The 23,894-nt window shown below is 41.2% G+C and overlaps 2 protein-coding genes across 4 annotated transcripts in view; one reads left to right on the forward strand and one right to left on the reverse strand.

Moving 5' to 3' along the window:
- Positions 1-23,894, reverse strand: part of LOC126092061 (serine palmitoyltransferase 2) — a 402,429-nt gene that overhangs the window by 308,629 nt on the left and 69,906 nt on the right. Inside the window, exon 1 of one of the 2 annotated variants that reach the window (XM_049907473.1) lies at positions 6,187-6,297. The exons of the other annotated variant lie outside the window; for it this stretch is intronic. The gene's annotated coding sequence lies outside the window, so the exon portion shown is untranslated. Of the gene's footprint in view, positions 1-6,186; positions 6,298-23,894 lie in introns of those variants that run through there. 2 annotated transcript variants of the gene reach the window in all.
- Positions 1-23,894, forward strand: part of LOC126092060 (reticulon-4-like) — a 366,544-nt gene that overhangs the window by 233,206 nt on the left and 109,444 nt on the right. The window lies entirely within an intron of this gene.

Genomic DNA, 23,894 nt, shown 5'->3' on the forward strand with positions numbered 1-23,894 from the left:
TTGGCGTAACCGAGAGGTCTCGGAGGTAAAAATCTCTAGCTCTTTCCTGTCCCTGCCTGTGTGTAGTGAAAGATGCCTGCTTGCTCGCCGTAACTCCGCACAATACAAAGATACAGCATTCATAGATTTCCAGTTCCGTCAGAAGCGCCCAGCCCATGCTTACAATCGTTGAAAACTTTGTTTTTATGGTGGTATACCGTGAATACTACTAATTCGAACACGCTAATGGCCAAGATCGAATAAAGCCTGGAAATAGGGGTTGACGTGGCGTTCTTCATACGTATTTCTTAATTAGTGGTCGGATTTTGTCGACGAGAATAATTTATTGCTTTCCTGTAACAAACTCCCCCCCCCCCCTCCCTCTAAAGTAATAGGACCACACTTTTATTATAATCTTTGTTTTATGTTGTACATGTTTTACAGTAGTGGACCCTCAAGTTAGAAGAAAATGATGTACGTTACTACAGTTATACAGTGGACGTTCCTGAAGACTGTACGTTTCGGACAGAAATAAAACGTCTGAAGTCGTCCCTATTTATAAGTGTGTACCAACGCCACACATACTGTGCTGTGAAAGTATTCCCCCTCGCACCAGTGACGTTATTCGGCAGAACAGTTCTCACGCGAGGTTTCTTTCAGTGAACAAAAGACAATATCAGTGAATGATATGCTATAGAACACACTGAATGCGGCAACATTCGAACAGATGACTCTGACGATTGTGTGTAGGAGGGGGATATCAGTTGTCATAGATGTTCCGGTCGCGTGCCTCCTTTCCTTTTATGAATACAGCAATGTTCTGTTCCAGTTCATATAAACAGCTAGGACAGCAAACATACTAAAATACATTTTAAACATTCGTCTTTTGGACTGCAGCTCCAGTCTTCCTTCCCGTATTTGCAGTTAAGTTAAAAATCAAGGGATGTGTTAAATCGCCAATGAAATTCGTATTTACGTCGTTTGGTTTGCAGATAAGTTATCAGTGCAGGACCCCATACAGATGGTCCTGCAAAACCATATAATGTAAAATCACGGTAAGAAGAAAAACGAAGAGAAGCTTTGTTTTAGGCCTCGCCCTGTCAGATAAGTTACAACCTAAAATACATTAATTTTTTACTGTTTTCAATAAACAAATCCCACTGATTATAGGACAGAGGTGCCGAAACATTTTTGGGTGAAAATAACAAACAGCGTTTTTGTAAAAATGGGAACCTAGATCCTATAATACGTTTTAAAACACCTAGCAACCAGAAAGATTGGAAAAATGTACTCAACAGAAGGCTAACTTGCATTTATAGGACTATCTATTAATCAGCTGTTGTATGATTAACGTACCGTGGTGCCCAACAATAGTGGAGAAAAATTTTGAATAGATAAATGAAAATAGATAAATGAAAATAGAAGATAAACACAGCTTAAGAAATATGTTCAATGTTTCTGCTGTAAAAATGTCCGTTATATTTGTGATAACTTGCATTTTACATTTCAGTGGAAGATCAGAGATCACCAGAAGTTGTCCATGGATACCCCCCCCCCCCCCCCCCCCCCCGAAGCGTATGAGAGTAATGTGCGTGCTCTGACAGTACGTATGTGACAGTGTAAAGCGTAATCATCATCAATGACGACTAGTTCAAAGGTAAAAAGTTTTCGGTGGTCTGAGCCCCAGTCATGCAGAATTGGCACGCAAGCAATCGTCAACAGTTAATGACACCTAGCATAAAGTTAAGTATCATAGAATGATAATCGTATCTGTTAACCAAGCTTAGTTGGAATCGACGTCCAGCCAGGTTAAAGCCACCGTTACTGCCGCAGGTGTCAGCTCTCTGACTAGATTTTGCACCCTGTACTTCCGCAAATCACCTTCAAATTTAATCGTGTATTGTTTCTACTACACTGTTAATGCACAATGAGTAAAATTTCGTTACTTGATAGTCTTCTCATATTGTAATTTTAATGACTAGCAATGTTTGCGTAGACGAGAACTTCGCGTGTTGCGCAACGATAGTGTTACGCCAGTGAACTGGTTGGGACAGGTTGCTCATTTGTGTGGGCTGAGAGGGAACGCGTCAGCTGATAAAACGAGCTTCCGCCGTGGAATGTACTCTTCTTCCCTTCTAGATAATTTGCTGTGGCCCACAGATGATTTCCTCCTCCTAAATCTCCACCTGCGCTTCGCAGTGTTTGTATCAGAGCGTGCAGTGTACCATTCTGTTCCTTTCTTCATTCTTCACTAGCAGGTGGCTCGAGGGGAGGTTTCAGTATCAGTACCCCTATCCAATACCCCAAGGTTTTCTTAATTTTGCCTTCGCGGTGCATTACATGAATTGTAATATCGAAGTAGCATGCTCCTTAACCCGTGTTGGAATGTCATCTTGCAATTTTGAGAATCACCATTTGCAGCGCACAGCGACTTTGTCTCTCTCTCTCTCTCTCTCTCTCTGCAGTTCGCGCGTTTGCGTGTCGCTCTCATGCAGACTATGCAAATCCGTCACGAAGCGCTCAGCAACTTTGGCAGATAGTTTTTAAAGGTAGGTCATCCGTCTGTTTTTAACACGTAACGTCAGTTGTACGAAAGTCGTGGGTGCGTACTAGAAGTAGCGAAAGAGTCACACCGATGTTGCGTCGACCGCGTATGTTTGTCCTGTCGGGACGGTTATATCGGTTTTTCAACGCCAATTAAACCCGAGTGTTAAAACTGCTCAAAATAAGCGGTTTCTGAAATAACCGTTTTTCAGTTTTTTATTTCTATTATATCTTGTAATAAACTTAGAATTCGAGGAAAGATTGACTCCCTCAATTTCAAGAGACGGAGAATCAAAATAGTAAATAGGTAAATAAAACTTCGGTCATCCACCGTTCATTGCTTTTCGGGGAAATTGATGAATCATTGAATACTAAAAAGCATCACGCAGTGTTGATTTTAATTTTTTTGAATCTCTGCTCAAATATGTTGCAGTCGAGGATCATACCACTGTTTGGACATTACGAATAGTCAGCAAGGGTGCAAAGAGAGGTTAATTTGCCATTTTAAAAGGCTACAAGCAGATAGACATTACGTAGACGCAGGCAGCAGATCAGACACTTTTTGTTTTTATTCTAAACTGTGAATATACCGTTTTTAAACTTGTAAAGCAAATGGTGTGCTGTGCTTCACTGACACCGCTCTTCCCCCGCATCTCGTGGTCGTGCGGTAGCGTTCTCGCTTCCCACGCCCGGGTTCCCGGGTTCGATTCCCGGCGGGGTCAGGGATTTTCTCTGCCTCGTGATGGCTGGGTGTTGTGTGCTGTCCTTAGGTTAGTTAGGTTTAAGTAGTTCTAAGTTCTAGGGGACTGATGACCATAGATGTTAAGTCCCATAGTGCTCAGAGCCATTTGATTTTTTTTGACACCGCTCTTCGTAAAATACTTCCAGATTAGGGATGGTCATATTCTGTAATACAACCAATACTTGTCAACAACAATAACGAGAGACTGCCGTATAAATCAGATGGGTCAACTCGGACACTAAATTTACACTAGTACCACTAAATACGCTACGCCACATGGTAACAGGTACGGTATTGTCTCAGCAATGCTGTACCAGTTCATACGCCATGTGTTCGTTGCTCGTTTCTGTCCGTATTGTTGTTTAAATAGCGCTCAGCGCTTTTACCATTTTCTATCATAACGCAGTGTTCCAAACGAATGGAAATTTTAGTAATATAAATTTCTTGTTTTTTAAAAAGGTTTATTTAATAAAAAATAATAGCACTTCCGCTATGGCTCATTGATATTTCGGTTTTCCATCCAGTTATTAGTAAAAACAGAAAAACTCCTGTTATAACAGAGACCAAATACGAAAAAATACCGGTTATTCAGAATTAAAATACCAGTATCGGTTTTAACTGGTCGATTTTTTCCTATCTCTACTGAATAGGGACTCCCAACAGTTAAGGCCCGTGGTGAAATAATTGTTTCTGCTTACGATTCAGATCCCCCGAAGCCTTTGACCTCTGATAATGTGAAAAGTCGTCGACAATCTCTATGCCGAAAATCTAGAGTACCAAACGTCTAAACTGGTGCACGGTCCCAGTTACAGGTTGCCTGTCTTAACGGTTTCTGGGGTCACCAAACATTTGATTTTCAGTATTTCATATAATTATTGACATAATTCAAAAATTTAGAATGCTGTCATTATACAGAGGTATAACTTACGTTAACGATTTAACATAGGAAGGAAAGTGTTACTGCCAGATATTGTGTATATGTCTTAGGGCAGCCTAACTCACAGCACGCAAATACCTCGACTATATTCATCCAGGGTATTCGAAAATAAGAGCACTTCCTTAGTTGCAACAAACTTTACATGTAATTTCAAACCTTTTGGAAACTTTTTCCTGCTGATATCCACACAACATTATGAAAGGAAAAAAAGTTCATCGCTTACTGAATTTTCGTTTTTCGTGTTGTACAAAGGCATGACGTTCTCACTTGTTACTCCTTCATTTTACTCCGCATTTTGCGGATGATATCCACATACATCACTGAACGTACCTGTAGAACACATCACTGTAAGACACATTTTTGAGTATGACATAAAAATTGTGATGCGTGAAAAACTAACTTTAGCTTAAAACGGAGCGTAAGTTACTCAGACTGTGCCCATCCAGAGTTTCGTAATTGCAGCACTTAGCAACTTCCAACAAACTATTTGTAAAATAATTAGAAGTTCCACACAGTTCTATACTTAGGGGGTTCGATTATTTACAGAATCGGAGTTTTATTGGCTCTTTCTGTTGAGAATGAATTGTGCATTAGCGTCTTAGTATTCGTCCGTGTAATTCTGCTCATATTCACTGGGCGCTATCTTAATTTTTGAGCCAAGCAACGAGTTACTTGCACCGGCTTCGCACTAGTATAACGCTACTGCAAGTTGACTGCAAGTCAAATACTAAATCTCGCTCATACGATTTCATTGGTCTTCTCTGTAGAAAGAGATCAGTGGCATGTCGTATGTTAGTCAGATCGTGAAGACTTTCACATTTACCTTCCCAGGTCTTACTGCTTTGTCTCCTGTGGCGATTTCTTATCTGCTACGCTTCCTTACTCACGGCTGAGAAGTTACCTCGGGTGAAGGAGCATAATTACACAGTAAATCTCGTGACAGTATGGGAGGTACAAGGTCACACGACGTAGGCAGATTTACATAGCCTTCTCGTCATTGCACAGGTGGTGTCTGCATAGCTTCCCCGTTACGCAATTGTCTGCGTATCTAAAGCTTCTTATCTTCTACGTGTAGCGATCTGTTGCAATGTTTCTAAGATTTCCAGTGACTATGAGTGATAAAGTCTATTAGATATCATTTTACATGGAAGTGCCCTAGTTTTTTTTTATCAAAATGCTTAACATGCAGTGTGTACTCGGATTTAAGCCATAACACATTTCCGCAGAAACGATTCGTCGCTCCACTGTGGTGTATAATGAAAGAAACAACTGAATTAGTTGTATAGCTATCCATGGAAAGTAGCCGTTGAAAAAAAATATGTAAAACTGTGTGTCAGGGATTTACGGTAGGCCGTGAGTTCGCCACCGTTTCTCTTTTAGGAAGAGAGTGTAATGGCGAGTAAATGGAATCAGATCTTGCGCAGGCTTTTCATAACCATTGCTATCTTATTTTTTCAGTGGTTGAAATACATCGCCGATTTTTAAAAACGGAAAAAGAATCTCGCCGAAATCAACAACATGACGCGGATCAAGTTTCATGTCCACGTAAGTATTGAGTGACGAGCAAAAAATTGAGCCGATTGTAGAAATGACAGTTACATTGCGTATAAGAAGAAATATTTGAATGAAAGAAGAAAGAAATATCTTCGGTCGGATGTACCAGTGGCTGAATATATTAGGAAAAACAGGGAGAAAACAAGAATGTGATAAGAATATACGAGGATCTCATATGAGAGGAGCAGGAACAAGTTAAACAACTGTCTACACTCAGCGAATTAGAGCACAGTCGGAAACGTATTGTCAGTTAAATTCCACTTGGTGGGGGTGTGTGTGGGGGGGGGGGGTGAGAAATGAAAGAAATAGTAAAATGGCTTGGATATTCATTGAAATTAAAAAAAAAAGGGAATATCTTACTTAACATCATGAAAAGGCTTCTAAGATTTATTATACTTGGACAATTAATATTGTGCAAAATTGTAGTTACAAGAAGTCCAGACGCGGAAATTGTGGGCGTGGCTCTTGGTCCTGGTGCCCAGTATTTCTCGACGTCGGCGGTAGGTGGCAGCAGCGACAGTTCACTGCACCGCCATGATTAGAGCAGAGACGGGGCCAACGCCATCTGTTATCAATAGACAGAACTGAAACAGAACACGTTAACTCAAACATCGTAGTTTAATAGGATTGTGCAGACGTCGGTCTTTATCATAGGAAATAACTCGAGAAGTTTGGTTTCGCATTTGAGAATAGATTAGTGTAAGGCGTTTTCTTCTTCGCCAATTTTCCTCTGCTGCGCTCTTGTTTGAAATGTTGCCAGTACCCTGCACCATGACGAAGTGGCTCATTCGGGTGGCTTGTCACTTAACATACCATTAACTAGAAGTAAATTGGACATGCCTAAGTTGAGGTTAAATTAGCACGGTGCGGTAAATTGCTATGTTTTTGCGTGAGATAATGCAAGATCTTCGTACGTAGAAAACAAACATGCCTTAATCATGGTAATAGAATAGTAGTAGGAACGTAGCGTCCCCAGGAATTTGTAAATTCATTCGGATGATAATACAAAACAACCGTATAGGTGGATACTGCAAAAAGTGCGACACTTACTATGAGTATTATTAGTCTGATTTCTAGATCTCTGAAGCTAACGTAATTGTTTATGCCTTTAAGGTTAGCAGAACCTCCATTTTTTTCCGGCGTCAACACTAAATTCAGTAGACACATTCTCTTACAGTGGCTCTCTGTCACCGTTGACACTTAACAAGCAGATGCGCCAGATAATGTTGAGACAGTTGGAAAACACTTCCAGATCTTTCTTCGAAGATCGATGTAGCTAACACACATGTCCATGATGTACACCATAACACTACTTCCATCGACATTTTAGGCAAGCAGCTCATCGCAGTTGCGGGACAACTGATGTAGCGCGTGGCGTGGCACAAGGCTTACATCTAGCTTGCAACTTAAAGGGAATTATTTGTGCAATCGGAAGAAAATAGAAATGTGAATGTGGTTTCCTATAAAAACACGTCTGCAAATCATTGTACGGATTTGCTGGGCGTAATACTAAATCCTTTAGCTTTGTAGCTGATTATTGTTGGCTTACTGTGTTCCGTCAAGACAATGCTCCACGTGGGCTAACAATTAAGACAGAAACTACAGAGCCGATTTCTCAACTCTAGAACATTGTTTGTAGATCTGGGTTTCCTTCATGTTGACTGGAGTTCTTGGTAGGGTTGGTTACATAGAATGTGCTTCACAGTTGACAGAATATACACCTTTGTCAATCTGTATAAAATTATGTATGTAGCTAACATACTGTATTTATTCGCGTCACAGTTTATTGAATTTTCCAACACCCGAAACTTAAAAAGTATCGTATCGAAAGAATATTTTACATACCTAAGGAAGGAGAATCTTTGTAACCATAAAATGTTTATACAGGTTTAGCGGGAGCTTTACTCTGATAAACTTTCCGTTTGTGCTACTAATACAGTTCGGTAGATTCTATACGTCCCAGGAAGATCGAATTTCTTGCCAGTTTCATGAGTTGGTGTCAGATATTCAGACTGCAGATTTTCCATATTGTCTTTGATGTTTCGACCACAATTCGAAGAACTGTATGTCCTCGGAGAAAATAATTAAAAAAAAGCCGTGAGGAAGCACTAAGTAGCAAAATATCTGAAAATAACTGAAATGTTAGTACCAAGATAGGTGTACTCCCAAGTTTGTGTTTTCTATTTGTTGCAGTGGAAGATTGTCGAGAACGATGGAAGAATTTAAGGGGGAGCTACACTAGACATTTGAAGTCTGCATCTGGTTCAGCATTTAAAAAAAGAAAACCTTATTATCTTGCCGAATACATTAAGTTTTTACAGTCATTTACGAAGACTCGCAAAATGAAGAGCAGAATTTCAGTTGCAAGTGCGTTGAGCATTTCACCACAAAACAAACAAGAAGTTGCGCACGAGCGCACTGAAAGTGGTAGTGAATGTGACCGTGCCAATCAGTCAAGAAATAAGTCACTGTCATGTATCGAACACTGTACATCAGCTACAATTGAACCAAGACGACACAGAAAGGTCAGCAAAACAGATACAGTGTCTGTTGCAGATGTCGACAAGTCAACGTATGAACATTTACAGCTGAAGAGTCAGTCTGTAAAGATTGCATGTACTGAGAGTAACAAAAATGAAGATCCAGATTTGGCTTTTTTTTATAAGTGTTCTTCCTGATATGAAAGAAATGAAAGAGGATCAAAAAAGGCGCTTCAAAATTGGAGTTTTAAATTTGGCTGGACAGATTTTAAGTGAGGATAAGTGACTGCTACCACAATCTTATGCTCACCACAACCAACTGCTCTCTTCATCATTGTCATCTACATGAACTATATACGGATATCCAGAAATTGAGGAACGAGATATGGAAAGCTCTACTTGCACCGAATAACGGACGTCCGTATGAAATATCGCCGTAAATTGATGTTAGGATAAGCTTAAAATTTTCAAATCACCATGGATGGAACTACACGAACTGATAAAGTATCTGGGCTTCTCCACAGTTAGTTTGTGATTCTCGAGGAAGACTCATTACTATAACTATATACAGGCTTATAATTCAGGTTCGTTACATATACGCAAAAAAGATTACCTTAGCTGTATGTGCGGAAATACCAGACTTCTACTTCGTCTGTGCATTGCAATACGTACTTATCATGTAATTAATCATCCTTATGTTATACAGTGTCTGTAGAAATTTGAATGATGCTGGAATTAGTACATTGGTAACCTTACGTAACGTCCTACCATAGCATCTGCTAAAATACTGTAATACAAAACCATCATTAAGATGACTGTATGTAAAAATTCAGAAACCAATAAAAACTAAATAAAAAGCTAGCTGCAGACCACGAATTTATATTTCAACAGCCGTAACCGTGACAGCCAAATCAGCATTGTCAAAGACAGCAAAATTTGGCACAATGAAAGAGTTCTGTAATATTACACTGTGCGGCCTTACATTTTTTGTAAATGCCCGCTGCATCTGAGCCATACTGTTCTATTACCCGCTACCACTAGATCGAAAGTAAACAATACTTAGAAACATATTGCTTACTCAAAAATGAGGTAATGAAAACTTATTTGTCAGTTTAGTTAGTGTTAATTACGACTAATAACAGTGGTGCGGGAATAAGAATGTATTTTACTCACTGTCAGCGTAAATTACGCTTTAAACTAAAATTGAATATATTCTTGAAACTGTTTCAGTAATATGTTCGTTTGCATGGCCATCTTCTGCAGTAGCTGATAAAATCAATTATTACTGATTTTTCCATCTTAAGCTTACTGGAATTAGAGAATTTTACACCAGACGTTTTTCCTTTATTTACAAAGTATTTCTGTCTCTCTATATTTTTGGTTGTTTCAGATTAAAAACGGCGTTTTGTGTTACAGCTTAAGATGGAGAGACCAATAATAATTTGTTTGTTATTAATTCTTGTTTTCTTAAGTTATTAACAGAGGCTCTTCTGCATACGCTGAGACTCTGAAGTTGGTATCTTGTTTGGAAATCGATGCTCTAACATTTCTGTGCAACAAATCAAAGGTACCTCATTTCATTCTGTAAAATGACCGAAATCTTTCGAAAAGCATAAACTCTTTTAAGACACCTTAAAAGTACCAGTTTTTTTCACAATACGATGCCAGTTACGTTGTAACCAACATCTTTGCGGCTTTTGTTGATTAATCAAGTTGATTGAAGCCATAACATCTTCAGCATCCTGCCACACTGCTATCACTGAATCACTTCTATTTTGCTTTGAGTCACACACATGTCATGCCTCTGCCATGTATCTACGACGACGCGGCTTAATGTCACCTGTCACGCCACACGGCCGACTTAGATACTCTAGTCGGCCGTGTCAGGCCACGTCGGTTAGGTTCACTTTCGAGCAACAACTGAACGAATTTATTACTTAGACATTTTCGCGCAAAATCGTTTGTAAGCTGGTAGACAGGCCAGAGGACAAAACAGAACGGTTGGTCTAAAATGTCAAATATTCGTTAGAAACTTCAGTTCTCGCTAGTGTGTTAAATATTGACATTTAGCAATTAACTGGAAGAGCTTTCTATTATACATCATCGTGCGGTAGTCTGTTTATTCCATCTCAGAAATATTAAACCGAAGATGAGTATCATAGCTGTTAGTGCGAACAGCACTAAGGTACTCTGAAGTGCAGTACCCTACAGTACAGACTTGGAGAAGGATGCAGCGATTAGTCGAAGTGAAGGATATACTGTATTTGGAGGTGATACAGCGTGTAAGGCTGTAGCTGTACAAATAAAATGAAAATGCTGAGCACTGTTTTGTTTTGGTAAAACGGAGTACACATATATTGATTACTTACCGAAAATCAATAAGGAGAATCAGATTACGTTATGCATTATAACAGAAAAGTTTTTCTCTAGTTTCCTCGCCTTAATTGATAGATTGATTTCGTATGTTCATCCAAGTTATTTCCAATTTTGCTTAATAATGGCAAGGTCGACGTGATCAAACACTCGAAGACGCATTTTTTTTGAGAGATTTGTGAGATGTTAGCTTTGGCTTGCTGGTGCACGTTAAACACTATCTGTGATGGCGGCAACTGCGTTGACAAAAATGTGGGTCTCTTCATACAGACATGTTGTTGAGGTGAAACGTTAGTGACCAGAAGCATTAAATCGATGATGTTACGTGTTGTGTATTGTGTGGCCCTTGCGATGGGTTTCAATACCGTTGGAAATGCAGTAATGGAGAAACGATACGGTACGTAAACTGTATGAAAATTAATTTTTACGTTATAAAAATTAGATACAGTAGATTTTCGTAACTTACTGCGTAACATCGGCTTGAACTGATTCCATCTTCTCTACGGAGGACTAGTCGATTTTTTCATTATCAGTAAAAAAATCTTCATCAAAAGGCCGCTAATTTCAGAATTCGTGAGAAACGTAAGTTAGTACGTGCATAGGTCTAGGTACAGCGCTCTGGAAAAACAGTACATCGTTGAATGTGTCTTGGAAGTGACATGACGATCTGTAATTATATCAAGTTTAGTAACAACACTTTTGAATTAATGTTTTATCTATTGAATTGCAATTTTTAACATGATGTATATTTCATTTTTCGAATTAGAATTTTAAATATTTTTGTGCTTTCAGACTGCTCTACTTGCACAAATCCGTGTGTCCGATACGGTACGTTTACTGACGTATACCTTATTGCAATGTTCATCGTTCTACTGTACTGTGAAAAATATACAGGATATTGGAAACGAAAAAGTTGATAAGAGCACATGTACCGCTGCAATTAATATTCAGAAAGTTACTTGTTAGCATTGCAGAATTTGAAACTTGCAGTCCATGTATTTGAAAGAGAGTGAGCGAGCGAGCTCAAATAATAATTGGTTCACTGTGTGGTCGATCTTTGCAATTGTACTTGCATAAATCTACTAACATGTTGCAATACCGAAGTTACATTCTGTATGGTTCTAAAGACTGCAAAAATTTGTATGACGTACAATTTAAAATATTTGCCAGTCGATGAATTCGTGAGCCTTACTTCTGAATATACAAAGCACGTATGAAAAATTAGTGATTTCAAAATGTTAGCGCCCATCGCATCAGGAAAGACAGTACTGCATTTGCAAACCTTAACTCGGCAAGGATGTGGTACGAGAGTATATAAAGGATTTGGAGGGTCATGACGACCCCTGTTTGTCATTTTTTTTTAAGTATCTGACAAAGGACGGGAAGTAAACTTACGAATTAGTTATTAACTAAAGGATTTTCATAAAAACCAGCATTAATACGTACAGATGTTTAATAATTAGAATAATACATAATCTATAAATAATACTTAGTACAATTTTTCGATACATATTTTCAAAATCAACAATAACAATTATTGTATCAGTAATAAGCATTTTTATAGATATTTGACATTCCTTTAGTCACAGAATCGCTAATAAATTAGATTTATGAGATACCAATCATCTCTCGCCGTAGCAGAACGGAATAGTGTGTTCATGGCTAACGTGCTTCACGACAACATTCGCAAACGCGAGAGGTGTCTCACGATGTCTGGCATGGGGACACTCTTGGCACCTTCCTCGTACACCTGGGACAATGGCAGTCGATTCATGTAAAGATTTTCCTCTCTTACATAAAGTGCTCGAAACTTGAGTCACTTCTTTTCGGACACTCGTGTTTTCTCTGAGGAGCGTAAGGAAAAATGTTTCGATAAAATTTCGATGTTTTTTGGGTTGTACTGTTACTTCATCGATGAGCAGTATCAGCGTTTATGCCACTTGTCTGAGGCCACGGTTTTTTGTATCTGCGGTGTACATCAAATGTCGCAGACAGCTCATCAACATCTCAGCGAAATAAGAAAAAGAAGTCCAGTAAACATGGTTCCGGAAGCTCATACTTTCCGAGATAAACACGTATTCATAGGAAGGGCTGCGCACCACTTGGTTGCAGATATTAGCACAGTCGTTACATTGGCGCATGTGTCTTTGTCGTACTCACAGTACTCTGTCCACCAATACGTGGTGTGCAGCCAATTGTGTGGTCCGAGTCGTGTTGTAGGCTACGTTAGTTTTCGTCGTGTTCGTGTGCCTTATTGTATAGTTCTGTCAACCCTGGGTACGTGTTTTACTTCTTCCAAACTCGGGTTCACTTATTTACGTTATTGCGCTGTTTGTACGTACAAATGGTGTAGTACATTCACATTTTCTCCCCTCCACCAATTGTTAACTATGGAAGCCAACTGCAAGACAAGTGAAATGACGCATATGATATTCTGCTATGGTTGAACAAATGACGTAGCCTATGAGCCCGTGCGCTCTACGCATGAAAGTATCAACAGCGCAGAGTACCATCTGATGAGCAGTTAGACTTCTCCAGCGTCTGTCTTGCACCTCAGAAGACATACAGTGGAAGGCCCCACACAGTCCTCACACCTGACATGGAAGAGCGTGTGCTACGTTCGGTGGAAGAAACCCCTGGGACCAGTGTGCGATCATTAACAGCAGCAAATGGCATTTATCACTCTTTTTATGTGGGGGAGTATTTCATGAACAATCGCTGTACATCATCTACAGCGCGTTCAGGCCTTGAGGCCACAGGATCGTCATGGCAGACGGCGGTTTTGTCAGTGGCTATTACAGAAGTGTGCCGCAGATCCACTATTCACATCCAAGATTTTATTTGTCGATGAGGCAGAGTTCACAAGAGATAGTGTAGAGAAGCAGGATGTATGGGCAGATGTAAATCTCCAAGCAATTCACGAAAGAGGTCATCAACACAGAGTCTCAATCAACGTATAGACAGGCATACTTGGCAATAGATCAATAGAGCCATACGTGCTACCACAAAGATTAACTCGAGCTCATTATCTGGACTTTCTCATTAATATGTGGCCACCTTGCCGGAGGCTGTGCCATTGCAGCAACGAATACAAATGTGGTTCATGCATGATGGTGCACCAGCACACTTTCGTCACAGTGTACGCGAACAACTGACGCACTCATTTCAGGACCGTCGGATTGGTCGGAGGAAGGGGGATCCTTGGCCTGCTCGTTCCCCAGACCTCAATCATCTAGACTCTTGGTTATGGCGACACTTGGTCTACGCCACACTAACGATGTGCGGACCCTACAGTGTCGCGCTACAATGCGTGCCAGCAGGTAAAACAACAACCTGGTACACTTCAAAGGGTTCATTATTTCGTACGCCGAAGTCATGAATGGACGCTGCGTTGAACACCACCTGTAAACACCTGCTTATCTCAGAAAAATATGCATTTTTGGATCTGTGTTTAACACTTTTCCTGTTTCGAAAAGTACTACCATCTCTCAATGTATTACACTTTTTTGAACACATTATGCGTGTGTGCGTGTGGATTCATGAATTTGAGCATTGTGGTAAACACTAGACACGAGCAAGACGACTTTGTTTTTCTTTCGTGTGTGAGATAAGAGTATAAATCCTTTTAAAAACCATACTGAGATGGATAGACATCTGTACCACGAGTTTTGCAAAATTCCGGAGGGATTTCTCTTGTTGTTGCGAACTGTTCCCACAGAAGTCCATTTGGGTTCTTTGAGCAGATGTGACAATAGTTCATAGCTCGTAAACCAGTTATCGAAAGTCACATTACGGCCGGTTTTTGAGATGGACTGTACCAGACGATTCATCACATCAAATGGTTTATTGCTTACGGAAACTGGTCCATCTGACTGCTTTCCAGGATATATTTCGAGGGAGAAGACAAACGTTCTTTGCGTCGAAGGATAATATTTTTATGCCATGTTTGGCCGATTTCAGTGGCACGTTTTTCTAAATTTGCGTCTGTCTCAAAATGCAAGCAGCTTTTCGTCTGTGGTTGTGTGTTCTCCTAGGCCATAGGCTTGTTCGCAGTTTTCTTCGAACGTTTCAAATACCGGACGTATTCGTGCCACGTTGTCCACTAGTTTGCTTTCTTCGCGTGTAGGTTTATGGTGAAAAATGAAGACAGCCTTTAATAAAATGAAAACGCTGTCGTGTCATTGTCAACCAAAATCCACTCTAAGAACAGAAAAAGTAAAGAAAACTCATTAGGGAGGAATTTTCAGAATGGGGCGGAAATAGGTAGATGTTTTGTACGTGTACAAACAAACAAATCACTGCAATTTCAGACAAATTGGGTCCTTTGTTCAAGACAGAGAGCTTTACAAATTGGGCAAGCCAGTAACGCGTTGCTCCACATCTGGCCCTTTCGCAAGCTGTTGCTCGGCTTGACACTGATTGATATAGCTATTGGATACCATCCTGATGGATATACACCGAAGTGCCAAAGAAACTGGTACAGGCATGCGTATTCAAATAGAGATATATGTAGACAGGCAGAATACGGCGCAGCGGTCGGCAGCACATACATAAGACAAGTGACTGGTGCAGTTGTTAGATGGGTTACTGCTGCTGCAACGACAGGTTATCAAGATTTAAGTGAGTTCGAACTTTGTGTTCTAGTCTGCTCACGAGCGATGGGACACAGGGTCTCCGAGGTAGCGATGAAGTGGGTATTTTCCCGTACGACCATTTCACGAGTGTACCGTGAATATCAGGAATCCATATTAGGAACCCGCTAAAATATCAAATCTCTGACGTGGCTGCGGCTGGAAAAAGATCCTGCAAGAACGGGACCGACGACGGCTGAAGAGAATCGTTCACCGTGACATATGTGGAACCCTTGCACAAATTGCTGCAAATTTCAGCGCTGGGCCATCAACAAGTGTCAGCGTGCGAACCATTCAACTAATCATAGACACTGGCTTTCGGAGCCGCATGCCGACTCGTGTAATCTGAGTGCACGACACAAATCTTTACGCCTCGCCTGGGCCCGTCGACTCCGGCATTGGACTGTTGATGACTGAGAACATGTTGCCTGGAGGGACGAGTCTTGTTTAAAATTGTTTCGAGCGGCTGGATGTGTACGCGTATGGAGACAACCTCATGAATCCATGAACCCTGCATGTCAGCAACGGACTGTTCAAGCTGGTGGAGGCTCTGTAATGGTGTGGGGCGTGTGCAGTTGGAGTGATATGTGACCCCTGATACGTCTAGATTCGACTGACATGTGACACGTAAGTAAGCATTCTGTCTTATCACCTCCATCCATACATGTCCATTGTGCATTCCGACGGACTTGAGCAATTCCAGCAGGACAATGCGACACCCCACACGTCCAGAATTGCTACAGAGTGGCTCCAGAAAAAACCTCTTCTGAGTTTAAACATTTCCGCTGGCCACGAAATTCCACAGACACGAACGTTATTGAGCATATCGGAGGTGTTTTGCAACATACTGTTAGAGAGAGACCTCCACCCACTCGTACTCTTACGGATTTATGGAGAGCCCTGCAGGGTTCACCGTGTCGATTCCATCCAGCACTACTTCATACATTAGTCGAGTCCATGCCACGTCGTGTTGCGGATCTTTGCGTACTCGCGGGGTCCCTATAGGATATTAGGCAAGTGTACCAGTTTCTTTGGCTATGCTGAGTAGTGCCAAATTCTGTGCAGTTGGCACGTTAGATCGTTTAAAAAGCTTGAGTTAGGTGACGAGCTTTGTCCATAATGCTCCAAATTTTCTCATTTGGGGAGAGTTCAGCGATGTTACTGGCCAGAGTAGGGTTTGGGAAGCACTAAGACAAGAAGTAGAAACTTTCGCCCCATGCGGGCGGGCATTGAGAGTTTTTTGCTGAATGTAAGTCCCTGATGTTCTTGCCATTACGGGTAACAAAAGTGGCCGCTGTGCTGTAAGGGTTCCGCGGATGACAACCAAAGGTGTCCTGCTATGAAAGAAGATGGAATGGACCATGAGTTATGGTTACTGCTGTCCGGCGCGTCTCCAGACGTGTCTTCTCTGGTTTATTGTGGATCAGTTCGAAGCGGGACTGATGACTGAAGACAATGCTGGTCCAGTCGGTGAGATTCAATCTTTACCAAATAAAACGAACTGGGTACCCAACTTCCGATCGCTCGACTATTTCTGATAACATTGGATCCTGAGTAGTGTTTCGCAACTCGTACAGTGGGATGTTGTCTTCGCTCTCACAACCCTCACTTGCATCTTACTCGGTATGAGTACTGTGACTCCGCTCACATACATGATATTCATTTTCGCTGCCATCTGTCAGAAAGTAGTCTTCACTGTCTGATGGCTCCGGCAGCTATTGATGTATGTGCTCAGCTTCCCATTCTGATTTTTGCATTACAAATAATAAATTGAAAAAGGCGCAAAATTATTACGTCGCGTTTGTGGAAGGGTCTTAATTACTCTCTTAGCGTTCTCGCGGGAGGCAGCGACTTCGTGGTGGCGCGCAAAGTGAGAGGAGTTTAATAGGTTCCAAGTATTGAGAAAATAGCGTTCAACAGCGGAACAAAAATCTTTTCACAAAACAAAATGAGTAGTGTCAAATTGATCCAACCACATCATCCCCTGGTTAAACGTATATACAGAATTGTTATTTTAATGTATTTGACTAATTGTTCGGGAGCGAACAGAAATATACATTTCATGATAATCTAAAATGCATCATGTAGCTCCGGCTGATGACTGTATTGGCGCAGAAACAGTTTTCGCGATAAAATATGCGAACGCCTCGAGCGAAAAAAATACTTGGAGCTTTCAGAAATGATTGGCCCTGCAGTTTTTGTGTCCACAGAAAGCATTTACTGAACAAATGGACCCACATAATATGACATATTCCCCACCAATGTCTGTACACTTTTGCCATCGTTCTGGCGGCTTACGTATTTGCGTAGTGAACTACTCTTTGTGGGCAGCCCGACGCCTTTGGTGGACAACTTTATGAAGTTCGCCATTAATTAGTGGACTTGTTATGCCCCATGACCCCTTTCATTGCGTCGAATCGGGCATAGTCGCTTGCAGCAAGATCCGGCGAATATGGAGGATGTGGTAGCACAGTAAACCCAAATTCATGCAAAGGCACTGTTCTGGCATATGGCCACGCATTGTGTTGGAGCAGAACGCCGCGGCCCCATTTTCCGTGGCGGTGTGTTGCGTGCCTCGGCGGGGTTGGTGCATTGAAGTGCACAATTACAGTTGAGGGTCGTATTGAGAGGGAAGCAACCCAACATCAGGATCCCTTCGTGATCCCAGAGCACATTCGCCGTTTGTTTCTGCGCGATTAGTCCCAGGACTATTACGGATGAGTTTGTACCACAACAAACACACTATATTAAAGTAGCACCTATCTGTTCACGAAAATGAATACGGTTCTTCATTTCCGTGAACAGATTTCTAGTGCAGGGGGCCAGAAATCGTGCCAGCAGGTCTTCCTCTGTCTCTACAGGAGTCTCGTAAATGAAACTTTGCATACGACCCCACAAGAAGTAGTACATAGGAGCTAAATCCGGCGATTTCGGCAGCCACGCGTTTGGACCAGCTCGGCCTATCCGTCTGTTACCATATCGTCTGAGATGTCTCTGAACCGCACGTGAGAAGTGGGGTGGTGCACCAATCGTGCTGAAACCGAATTTCCTGACTGACATTCAGCGGCAAAGCTTCCAAGAATGGATCCAGTACGTTTTGTAGGAAGGTAAAATATGCAGGGCAAGTTAGCTTCAGTGGAAGGAGGTATGTCCCAACCACATGACCGTCCAGAATATCTGCCCACATATTAATACTAAACCGGTGCTGAAATCCATGAATATGCGTCGCCCGAGGCTTTTGTCTGCCCAGACATGGCTGTTGTTGAATTCTGAGCACAATATGTAGTGAACTTATATTCGTCTGTGATCAGAGCTCATTGTGGAAACAAGGAATTCGATTCAGCTGTGCAAGAACCCGTGCAGTTAGGCAACGTTTTATGGAATTTGGGCTGGAGCCATTGCATGTAGCCTTTGTAAGTGATAAGGACGTAATTGTTGCTCACACAGAAGGTCCCAGAAGATAATGTGACTGTCACTCATTGCACGCTCAATTGCTAGAGTACTCGTTGACGGGTTTTCTTCAACGCGACGCAGAGCACCTTCTTGAAATTCAAGCGTGCGCCTTTGCCGTGAAGCACCACAATCCTGCCTCCTCGCTGTGAAGGAACCTGTTCCTCGGAGCCGCTACATAACTTCGGCTAAAAGTTTGTGCGACGGCGTGCTGCGTTGCGGACAATGTTCGTCACACAGCGAAGCAACTCTTCCGTTACCTCGAGCTTCGTCATACACGAGGATGATGTCTGTATATTCCCTGTACTGAGTAATGTTTACTGTATCGGAGACGTACGTTGGAAACGCACAGGCAATGAGTATGTCTCACTGCAAGGCAGACATTGTTATCAGGTAACAGTCTAGGTAGTACACGTCTGCCATATTGCATACCAGGATAAGCAACTCCTAGTGTCCTCCTTCCCTAAGCAGATGGGGAAGCGTTTACACATCGAAGCTGAAGCGTTTCCGGACATTGGTTCCTATGCACTCCCCTCTACACGTCCTACCAATTTGTAACGGGAATTTCGGAACACCATGTAGTCAGTCTTCATGCATGCATCGAATACATTTCAAACTGCTACTATACAGGAGTTACAGGGGGAGTGCCAGTCAGTACTGAACGAACTTGATACTTGAGACGATTATGTCCACTCGTTACGTATCTCATCTGGACAGCAGTGTGATTTCTGCATTGACAAATTAATTGCCTTCTATTAAGACGTTAAAGGACGTTTGTCACCTATGAACAAATCTGTGATGCTCGTGTGAAAAAGTACGTTAAATTTCATTTGGAATATGGCACTGTGTTCGAAGTTGACTGCAACAACTCAGGCTTTCTTTTTCATTCCCCCCCCCCCCCCCCCCCAGTCCTTCGCGTTAAGCATTCTTTTCTGGACTGCCATAGACATTTCAATCTTCTCCGATGTAGTTGTAATTTATTTTGCTAACAAGTGACGTGGCTGCCTTCATCCTTGTTGCTTAATACTTTCCGCGTATCATTAACGAACTAGGCTTAATCTCAAACAATAAAGTGCTTAAAATTTTTCGAAGTCCATTTATAACTCATAAAGTTCACATCTTGTCGCAGGCAATGTTAACATCTTGCTGAAGAATGTGTATCTATCATTCATTCAAAACTCTAAACCTCTAAATTAATATAAGAATAGTTTATGTATTACTTATATATGAACACAAATATCCCAGGGTAGATAAATTTCGTTATGTAGACAAGACATTTCTGTTTTTTGTAAGCTTTGGAGCGAGACGTTGTTTCAAAAGTTTGTCATATTTTCAGAATCTGACATAGGCTGTTTCATATTACTCGTTTTTGAAGGACGCTAATCTGTCGTATATAGAATTGCTGTATAGAAAATAGACCCTAATCTATAACAAGATTTTCTTCCAAGTGTAGATTTGGAAATTTGAAAACTTTTGCTTAAATCGCTGCGGTCTTACCTGAGCTCTCAGCGCGATATGCCTGATCAGGATAAGCATGGTCTCGGACATACCATTTTCCTAACTTTATATTTCATTTGCAGACATGCTGCCGTGACATACATGTATCATCCACTCTCCGATGCATTTAAAAAGGATTCAAACCTTGAATACGCAGAAATCCAATAAGAGAACTCAATTTGCCACAATGGAAGTAGCTATTGAGGATGCGAACTGTGGCTGAAAGGTATCGGTTAAAAGCATTGTAGAGTTGAAAAGAACACAAATGCAGCGAGCTAGCCACATTACTCCTGCGTCAGTTTTTGTGCATCTGCACGATGCTGCAGCCGGGCGAGCGTCTGGCAAATTGCTTGGAGTTTTATTTGCAATTTCCATTCTGTTGGTGTCATTTTTCGCAGTATTTGTGTTGGTTGGATAATTGCGTATCGTATTAAGTCATCTTGTATTTCATTGTGATAATTTAAATACTTGCTCCCTGTAATGAAATTCACTTCTAAAATAATCCTCATTAATTTCGCATCACATTGTATTCCCTACGGAGCAATCACTTACCGTATTTGTGAAGGAAAAATCACTTCAATACTTTTCCTGCTGTTGCGTGAACTTTACTGTATCTTACAAACGTCTTGGCCAAAAATGAGTGCGGAACTAAATTGTATTATTTGCAGTCTTCGGACATGCACGTAAGTGTCGTACTTCTTAGATTGTGAAAGCGCTTTTTTCTAGGAACAAGAGGTGATTTACGAATGAGATTGTCATAGAGTGAACTGAGATACAGGTAATCATTGTTCACCAGCACAGACCAAGTGTATACATATTGAATTAGAGGCAACAGATTCGATTAATATCCTATCCATCGTATCACTTTCTAATGCTTCACATTCCATGGAGAGATAATTTGGGTAGACCATAGAAGAATCTCTCTTTGTATCCAGATTCAGTCAGGGTGGAATTGTAACAGCCTGTTTTTCGCTGTATTAAAAAAGATCCTGCAAGAAATGGAATTACTTTTTTTTTGTGGAGTCATTGCTGTGACAGAAATGACAACCTGTTCGCTTGATGTTGCGTGTGAGCACGAAGGAATAACAACAAAAACGTAATAAGATTAGACTTCCAGAGTGTCCAGCTTAACGTGGTCTGTAATTTGTGGAAACCTTATGTATTTCTTCGATTACATAAGAACCTTAGTTTACATTGGCGACACGCAGTGGGATCGCTGTAGTACACGTATCAGCAAAGGTATCCTTATTAAGACTATCATTAAAAACCTGAGGGAAGCCGTTACCTTACTGACTAGAAGCCATTGGATCGTGTCCGTTTGTCTTCGCTCCACAGTGACGATCTAAGGGAGTGTTGACATCTGTGCGCCTTGTACATAGTCGTCGTGCGGCTGTGCTTGCCCCACACACAAGTAGACGTACCTGTGTACGTGCGTGCCTCTTCCTCAAAATGTGTGCACGAGTGATCACATTAACACCTGAGGCACAGGGTGTTGGGTCGGGAAAGGCGTCTGCTTGAAGCTGGGAGAAAACCGCTTTCCCGATCTCTACGCTGAAAAATGAGCCGCCAGCAGTGGTGGATATGGGGTGAGAGATGGCGTTATTTTTAGAGCGGATGATCTGGATGTGCGTCCATCAGAAACAGTAAATTTGTAAGACTGGATGTCATGAGCTGATGTATATATTATGACTTTTGAACACTATTAAGGTAAATACGTTGTTTGTTCTCTATTAAAAGCTTTCATTTGCTAACTGTGCCTATCAGTAATTAGTACCTTCAGTAGTTAGAATCTTTTATTTAGCTGGCAGTATTGGCGCTCGCTGGTTCCCGATCTTCACGCTGAAAAAACACTTGGAAGGTATATACTCGTATGTCTACGCCACATGGTTTTTTAACTTATATTTTCATCAAAGTCTATTCTTTCCTCGTGAAAACGAACCGGCTACTGTTCATTCTACTGTTTCTTCTTTTCCCCCTTTTCTTAGTTGTGTAATGTTTCTCAATCGATTTTGTAGAAACTATTCTGTTTAAAAGGAAGATTTTGACCACTGTAGCTTCTTGAGAAACCATTTAGCTTTTCGTAATGGTCATTGAGAGATCTGTCGCCTCGTGGGACTGTGCATTGTTTTGTTGAAATACGGCTTGTGGCGTTCCTTAGTGTTTCTATCTCTGAACCTTGCGACCGAGCAAAGAGGTGCAGTATAAGACACTAGACGGGTAGTTTGGAGGACATTAAACACTAATCTTTCACAAAGCCACCCCGATGTATCGCGCACTATTAAAGCGAAATTTATGAACTTGGCGTTTCTTGTGTGTGTTGTCCTCGTCGGTCCTAAAAGTCTATACTGTGCAACCCTCCTCTATGTGTGACCAGTACAGCAGCTTACAGCCATTTGGGCCTCCCTACGGTCTCCAAACCTTTGATTTGGCTTTTTCTGAATCTGTAAATGCTATACACGTACATTCGCCTCTTCAAAGTCTCCCGTCCGGGGTAAGTTTTGATGTCTTTATGGCCTCGTGTGTTCCTACATGTCTCCGGAAGCCAAACTGATCTTCCCTCGTGATCTGCTTCTACCAATTTCACCATTCTTCTATAAATAATTCGAGTCCGTATTTTGCAGCCACGATGAAACTGATGATTCTGCAACATCCACTCCTGTCAGCACCTGTTGCATGTGGAATTGGAATTGTTACAATCTTATTGAAGTGTGAGGGTGTACCGTATCGCATGTCGCCATATTATCCCTCCTATGCAAGTCGGAATAGTTCTGTTGTTTAACATAAGGGAACAAAAGTAAGTCGCTTTGCTATGAATCGTGTGAATGAAGACAATGAGACATTAGTCTTACGTTTATCTCTGTCAAGTCCGTTGATCGGCGTGTTGCATGACAGCTAGCATAGTCATAATGAAGAATGACACGGGATTTGCAGTATTTCCTGATTTCGTCAATTATGTGTGGTAAACAAAATCGTTTTATTGTATAACATTCAGCATTAACTGTTCTTTGATTGTCCAAATCAGTAGCGGAGACATGCCAAGTATAACCAGAGAAACAAAGTGTCACTTGGAAGTGTTTACGAAGAGACATTTTTATTAGTCTCGACTCATCTTGAACATCCTAACTACTTACTGCGCCTTAGTTTCTGGCTCTTTTGGATTTTGTGTTCCCTCGCTTGAATTACTTCGTTCGCCAAACGTTGCACTAGCCGTATTTTGAACTTCGGACAAATTGTGCGGAATCCATGACAAATAGAAGTTTTTCATGGCTAAATGTCGAAGCAAAATTGAATATACTGCAGTCCTCGATGTGCCTACATGTCACGTACGTCACACGATGATGCTCTCAAGTCATCTTACACAGCATCAATGTTCATCTGAACAACAGCAGATTTTCGTCCCCCGTCACAAAAATCTTCATTGACTGCAGCACGACTAACAGATTTCGCACACAATTGGGGGACAATCTTTTCTGAAGTAAGCTACTACCAAAATATGCCTGATACGATTCAAGCCATTTTGGCTGAATTAGACCTTCACGAGAAAAGGAAGAAATCCGTCAAACGAAATTCATTGGGAAATTTCCATTTTTACCACATTTGTTCCTTCAAACGCGGACATTAAATTTAAAAAAATTCTATACTGTCATTGTCAAAACCATATCAATTGACTAATTGATGATGATAATATTGTAACATCTCAGTAGCGC

The sequence above is a fragment of the Schistocerca cancellata genome, chromosome 7 (assembly GCF_023864275.1).
Source record: "Schistocerca cancellata isolate TAMUIC-IGC-003103 chromosome 7, iqSchCanc2.1, whole genome shotgun sequence".
NCBI classification, from domain to species: domain Eukaryota; kingdom Metazoa; phylum Arthropoda; class Insecta; order Orthoptera; family Acrididae; genus Schistocerca; species Schistocerca cancellata.